The 7,598-nt window shown below is 37.8% G+C and overlaps 1 long non-coding RNA gene across 1 annotated transcript; it reads left to right on the top strand.

The window, feature by feature from the left end:
• Positions 1–5,034: 5,034 nt before the first annotated feature.
• LOC116785410 lies at positions 5,035–6,612 on the top strand. The gene is made up of 3 exons (XR_004356526.1): positions 5,035–5,727; positions 5,918–6,057; positions 6,564–6,612. It is a non-coding gene; the product is annotated as an uncharacterized LOC116785410 (long non-coding RNA).
• The last annotated feature ends 986 nt before the right edge of the window (positions 6,613–7,598 follow it).

Here is a 7,598-nt window from a genome sequence, read left to right as displayed (position 1 = left end):
GAAAATTCTGCATGCTAGTATTGCTGTTTCCAAATGATCCTTTTCCATTTTGGAGTTCTCCTGTGGGAGGAAAGAGAAAAGATGTACTTGTGGATTGGTTTCTTGTTTGGAGTTTTCATTTGTTTTTCTTTTTTTTGTACTGTTTAATGTAGCCTCATGGAAAACTTAGCAAACCTTAAGCTGGCTTGTAAGGGACACATGTGGATCATGATGCTTTGAAGGGAAGATTCTTCCCGGTTAGCTGCTGTTGTGTCTGCGAGATGTGGAAATACATTGGTCACTTTACCTACTTCAAACTGGATGAAAATGTGTTATCTTATACCAAGGCTGATAAAAAGAATATAATGCCATCTGTATAAAACAGGGAATGTGTTTTTGTAGGCTTGTGAACAGATGCTAGCTGACATGTTTTAGCCAAAAACTATGACATTAATGATAAGGTTTCCTGGGAAAAACACTTCTGTGAGTATTTGACGAAAGCACTTTGAGCTTAAAATGTCTTTGCAGTCAGTTGGATGAGGACTGATCTGGCCTGTCACCGAGGAGAAGTAGATTCTTCACTGGCAACACCTGAAAGGAAAGGCAAGCGCTGAATAGAGAGTTTAGTGCTGAAGCAAATAGCTATCAGGAGCTCAAAGCCAGGTTTGAGGAAGGAAAAGATACCAGGAAGCAGAAACAGTAAGACACCTAGATGCAGAATACATTTTTGGAGACGACAGATGAAATTTTCGAACTCTTTCTGTTGGAATCAAGCTTAGGAAGGGAAAAATGCAGAGAAAACAAATTAATATTTTAACAGTCTGTCCAACGTTACTTTGCTATTGAAGAGGAGGAAATCAATACTAATATATTTAGGAGTACATTATGCTGACCTCTTTAAATACATCACTAACAAATGACTACAGTAAATCAGTAGCAGGACAAAATTGGAATCCTAGTCTTTTGAGGTTTCCTTTAATGGCAAAGACATGAAGGAGCTCCTTCAGGACAGGGCTCAGTGAAGTTTAGAGGAAGATTAGCTGCTGTCTGCTGAAGAAAGGGAAATAAACTAATTGAAATCTCAGTGTACCAGGAGCTTAGTAAATGTCAGGCTTCCCAAACAGTCCTCAGAAATGTCCTAAAATGGGTCTGGTCACACCCTTCAGAATAATGGAGGGGAAACTTGGTGAAAAGGCTTTCTGAGACTCATTGGCCTTGTGCTTCAGGGCATGGGATAGTCTGGCTCCAAGTAATGCCTGGGGACACTGGAAACCACTGCTTTACTGAAAGCTGCCTGACTCAGAGGAATACCATGAATATGTTTAAAAGGAGGAAATCAAGTATAAAGGTATAAGGGAATAGTATAACTAAGAGTTCTAAATTAAATGAAAAAGGAAGTTTTGCATAGTTGATACTTGATTCTTGTGTTTATTAATTTAAAACTGTACTAAGTGGATGTGGATGGTCTTCAGAAAGGGGATAATATCCCTGATACAGGAATGTAATGGTTCCAAGTATAACAAACCAGAGGAATCTGGGCTTAGATTAGAAAAAAACACTTACTGATGTGTTCAGTAAAGAGAGGAGATTCTAAAGAGAGGAGATTAAGACCAGAAACTCTGGAAAAGGACTTTTTACTCTCTCTTGAAGAACTATGTTCAACACCTGAGAAGGGTCTGTGAAATCATGTGTCACCACTGCCTGACTTCTACCATTGTTTCTGCAGCAGTGCCAGCTATAGTGAGAGCCTGGTTCATTTTACTTTGGTTAATTAGGCATGTGCTGCTTTCATACTACGTAGCACTTTCACACAACTTGTAGTTTTCTTTATTATTTAGTGGTTTGGGGGGGTTTTTTTGGGGTTTTGTTGTTTTTTGGGTTTTTTGTTGTTTGTTTTTTTTTTTAATGGTGTTTGAAGTTGAGGCATCTGAAAAAGTCAGTTTGCCAGCCTGGAATAAGATTTCCACTGGGATGACAACCAAGTGGTAATCTTTGAGGTTTCTGTGAGCTGAGGGGGAAACTGCAAGTATTTGCAGGACAGTGAGTCTGCAGCGTTTTGAGTATTTTTACTGAGGGGAATTAAACTCCTCAGAGTAAGGAATTCAACAGTTGGCTGTTTTTGCTGAATAGGGCCCAGTGAGGTTCCTTCAGTTACTAGGTCAGACTTATTTGACAAGGTTCTCAGTTTCTCCTAAAGTAAATACAATTTGAAAAATTTGAAATGCAGTATGATGTATAATAATCAAACAGGTGGAACCTATTTGAAAGGTAATATGTGGTAATAAACTAAACATTACAAGCCTTGTTTCTTTAGGAAAGGAGAGTAAGAGTGTAATCTCTTGGTGTTCATCCATCCCCTAACAACTTTTGATGCCATTCATTAATTTCAACAGAAGCTGACAATCTTTAAGCTACTTGATTTCTGTGAGCTTCATGAAAATACATTCCATCTCTCCTTCCCACCTATCTATCAGTGTTCTCATTAGGAAAGCGCGTGTCAGCTCAACCGTCATCAGTTACCAGATTATCTGTAGGTGGCAGCAATGGTATGAAGTGCCCTGATTGCTTCTGTCAGTTCAGTGCTTTTGTAGACCTGGCAGAATCCAGTGTGAAAGCTAAAGCTGTAGGAAATCAGTCTTTCTTAATTCTGCTGTCCATATTTCAAAGCAGTTTCACTTCAGGCACTAATATGAAGAAACCATAAAGGTGATTAATATTTTGTAACGAAACTATTGGCACCTAATAAGCTATCCGCTTCTGTGGACTAATTACTAAAAATATTTAAGAACTTGAAGGTAAATGTAACATTCAGTTTTAAATATATGCATTTGGATACAAGATCCTTTGGCTAAATGAATTCATTGGTATTGACTGATCAATTGCCTTCCAAGGAAATAATCAAGGGGTAATCTTGTTGAAGACAAATGGACTACTTAGCCTGACTCAAATGTCAAAGGGCCAAATCTTGTTTTGAGAGTGGAGAATAACCTCATGGTTACATTGGGACTGTTAAAATGAGAGAGGTGAGAGGGACTCATTCCAAAAAGGAAGTGAGTTTTTGCTAGGTCTCTAAGTCAGAGGAGCCTGCAGCTGGCTGGTCCAGCAGCTTGGCTTTAATAGACAGTGTAGAAGGGAAACTGTGCAGATGAGGAGGGAAAATCAGGCCCATTTTGGTATCACGCAACAAGGAAAAATAAGGTCACTTGAGCTATAGCTTATAATTGATTCCTGATGTTGTTAGTTTTTAAAAAGAAAATGTTGTTAAAATTTTTTGGCAAATGTGGGAATTAACTATATGGATAATTCCTAATAGTGGCCATGAATCATCTTTGAAAAGGGTATTGCAAACTTTAATGTGTCTGAGTATTTCCTAATGGTCAGCTAAAAGTTTATGATATTTAGATGCATACAGCATTTGGAAAATGTGTTGCTTCACATTATACTAACCCTTTTAAAAAAACTAGATCTGACTACCATTTCTCTTCTGGATTATCTTAATTTCTATTTAAAGTACCAGATATAAAAGATGGTATTGTAAGCATTGGGCTCCAGATCTTCAAAGACTTTTATTTTTTTTAATTTCACAATTTATACTGTTATAAATAGTAATAAACATTCTTATTGTCTCATTTATTGACTTACCTAAACTTCAGATAGTAATTATGATTATGTTCAAACACACAGAAAACAGTGGAAAGAATGATTTGTGAAACATCAGCACTATTTAGTCTTCCGCTCTCTGAAGTTACATTGTACCATTTTTTAAAAACTGTTTTGAACAGTGGTCTGAAACTTACTCGACTGAGTATATGACCAGGAGCTAAGGAGAGTATACTCTAGAGTGGGAAGCTCCTGAATCCTGGGAGTATTTGATTCTGGCAATAAGAGTGACCTGGAACCTCTCTATGAATAAAAAGGATTCCAAAATACCTTTCAGTCCTCCTGATAATGAAGGTGGTGCATGGCTTCTGCAGTCAGATTTACTGTTTGCCTACAATTCACTGTGTGTTTTCTGTTGCTCACTTTATGTTGGGGGTAGAATATTGACAAGGAGTACTACATTAAGCATCTGCAGCTAAACTACTGAATTCCCAGGACATTATTCTCTACAAACCTTAAAATACTACTTCAGAACTGGAGCAATAGAATAAATAGCTTTTCAATATGCATGCAGTGGCAGCTGAAGTTGGCTAAATTTCTCTCTTACTCCTAACTTTGTTTGCCTTTTGCTGAGTAAAATCTACTGGGACAGACTGATCCCTTTTATAGGGGCATACTGCAAATTGTTCTGCTAAAACAAAAATGTCTCCCAAATGGTTGAAAAAAGTCTTTTGTCTTTTGAGTTATAAAAACCTAGAGTGTGTTTTATGGCAATTTCATTTCAAACTAATTTGCCCTTTTTTTGGTGTCATTTTGGTGTCATTTTTTGGTGTCAATAACTTTTGCATTTATCAAGGTTTTATGTTTGTTGAAGAATGGGCTGTGGCTTAATGGTACATAATTCTGTATATTTGAAGAAATGTCTGTGACAAACCAGCTGGAGCTTATGGATTGGTTCTTCAGTAACTCATCCTGGTTGGAGAAATTTCTGCTTATGTTCTGATGCTACAGGTAATCTCCTCACCCTGATATACCAAACTTTGTTTTTAAGGTCAGGCACCTCATTGTGTGTAATCGGTGAGGATTTCCAAGCAATAACGCAGAGTAAACCACTTTACATTTCAAATTATTTTGTAATATTCCTGCCCGTGTGTCGTGGCTTAGGAATGGTATTCTCCAATTTAGTACCCCCACTAAAAACCACCCTGCCCTCCACTTGCAGGCACAAAAGGCAAAGATCATGGGCTGAGATAAGATTACTGAAAACAGCAATGAGACAAGAAAACAAACAGGAACAGCAACAGTATTAATAACAAAAAGTATGAGAAAAGAAACAATTCACAAAAATCCTGGTCTTGCAAAAAATTAACCCTGTCCTGACTGGACCAAGGACATGGTGGAAAAAAAAGGAACATGACATAAAAATATTGCAAGACTTTAAAAACTGCAAAACTGCAAATACCTTTTGGAATATGCAAATGAGCTTGCTTGCTCTGTGTGTGTGTGTGTGTGTGTGTGTGTGAACTGCTCTTCATCAATCTTTTGTTTCTGTGGTCCAATTTCTACGTTTTAGGTTGTAACCTTTCAGGAATATGTATGGAACGTTTACCTAGGAATGTGGAGTGCAACATTCCACCTACTTCATTTTTGAACCTCTGTTTTACATAAAGGTAGCTCAGGATTGCGTATCTATCATATGCTGGGACTTGAAGCATCAAAATTTATGTGGTTGAGAAATTGGTCTGAATAGGTAGTGTTCATACAGACAGCAGCTTTGGTTATCACTGCATCAGGGGTTGGCATAAGGTTAAACTTTCCCTTTCAATGTGATCTGCAGTGAGCTCTGAGTCTGTATTGGAGCAAGAGATTGTGTATAAATACTGTAGAAAATTCAGGCTCTGTCTCGGGTCTGTGTTTCAAACACAAGTTAAATGCATTTAAATTGTTCCTCTTCTTCTGGCATCCATGCTGAGGGGTCAACTTGTTGTTCTTTGTGTCTTGATAAATATTTAGGACATGGACAGCAACAGCAGCAACAGAAGAACAGTGGCTTGGCGTTCAGATCTTGGGCCAAGAAAAGTTTTGAGCCTATATGAATGTCTAAATTACTGAGCTATTGAGTATGTTTCTGCCTAGGAATCCCAAGATGTAAGAATAGCTTCATTTTTCACTATTAAAGGCTTATTTGCAAAATCTGTGTACAGGCTTTTGTTTGTGATGGGGGTGTGTGTGGATTGTTTATTTGCTTTGTTGTTTTTGTCCTTCTGAATGCGTAAGTGAATGTTACATTGTTCAATCTGTGACTCTGTCGTTATCTGCTTACCCTTCCTTGTTCCAGGTGTTCAGGCTTTGGGATACTGTGCAGTTGGGTGCTGCCTGTCAGCTGGAGGTACAAGGACTGATCCTGAACTGATAAGGTTGGCTCTAAATGGTGACTTTGACAGCATGGTCTAGGCTATGTTAGCTGTGTCGTACCAGGTCGGATTCGTCTAATCTAAAAAACAACTTCTGAATGTGTTTTTGTGAGTGATGATTTGCACAGAATGAGCAGAGAATGTAGCTTTCAGGTTTCTCACATGACCGGTTTCTAACCATACAGTTTTATTGCTTCTTTTTTGCTAAGACAACTTCATTGTTTGATTTAGTGGGGATGAACTTGAAAGGTTTGATGGCTGTGTAGGATCTGATAAATCTACAACTAAATGTTAATTATGTCTGGTGATGAATCTTACTTTTTCTTTTATTACTAGTTGTAAGTGATTGTACATGGCCCCCACCTTAGCGACATGAGGACATGGCGCTGAGCACAATAGAATGAAGGGGATTTGATTTGTTTCCTGATACAAGTAAAATGTTGGCTTGTTTATGGGCACAGTCTGATGAATCAATTAATTATCTGGGATACAAGGAATGTGAATTTTATTAGTGGCTTTTCCAGCATCAAGTACAATGGCCTTGGCAGATGAATTGTCCTTTTTTTGTAGATTGAAAAGTTGAGACTTGGAGGAGCAAGTGATAATTACATCCTTTCTGTAAGTTATAAAAATAATTTTGAGCTACATAAATATTTATAAAATAAATGAAAATTATCATTGATATTACCATAGCATTTCCATCTCAAATTATTCCAGACAATTTGTGCTGCAAAGATTTAAAACAGTTCTATGTTAGAGATGCTTCTTTTGCTTTGTGGTGATAGAGATCCCTTTCTTCTTTCCAACCTCTCTGTCTCTTCATTACTACACCTCAACCTCCCCCAAAAAACTAGGATTGAGGTGACAGTTCTGATCCTTCCAGCTTACATGGGCTACACCAGCTTCTTTTTTCACTGTGGCCAGGGTGCATTTGTTTGTGTGTGTGTGTTTCTCCAATCAGTGATCTCTTTTTTTCTGAAGTGACCTCTGCTGGGCATGAGATTTATGGCAATGTGTCCATTCATTATGTATTGGTGTTACTCCGTGAGCTCCCTGCATCTCTATCAGAGGAGGAACAGCTTCTCAGAACAAGCCCACAGTAGTATCTTTGAGTATATGTTGTCTATTAAGTGAGATGAGGAAGTCACTTAGTTTTTCTTCCATTTGGAGGTTGAAATGGAGGGCTTGTCTAAAAACAGATTATGGTAAATTGGAGGTTTATTTGAACAGTATGTCAACATTACTAACTTGAAAATATATACTAAATTGATATGTTTCCTTCAATTACCTCATCTTGAAAGCTGTTCTCAACAAATAAGCAAACAGTTCAAAAGTGATTTAATCTGCCTGCTAATGAGAAAGTCAGATGAAAGCACACAGCACTTTTGTTATAATGAGTGCTAGATAAACTATGTCATGTATTTGGCCCACACTGCTTCTCCCTGTTCAGAAGTAGTAACAAATTGAAAAAAAATTGTGCATGTCCGGGTTCTAGGGTTATCCTGCAAATGTTCTAACGTAGGCCCAAAATTTGGGCATAGACAACATACTGTGTTGCAGACGGGCCAGCTTTTAGCTGTGACCATTTTGCAATAAGTTGTGTGA

Source organism: Chiroxiphia lanceolata, chromosome 4 (assembly GCF_009829145.1).
Source record: "Chiroxiphia lanceolata isolate bChiLan1 chromosome 4, bChiLan1.pri, whole genome shotgun sequence".
Taxonomy (NCBI): domain Eukaryota; kingdom Metazoa; phylum Chordata; class Aves; order Passeriformes; family Pipridae; genus Chiroxiphia; species Chiroxiphia lanceolata.
This window is presented reverse-complemented; position numbering and strand designations above follow the sequence as displayed.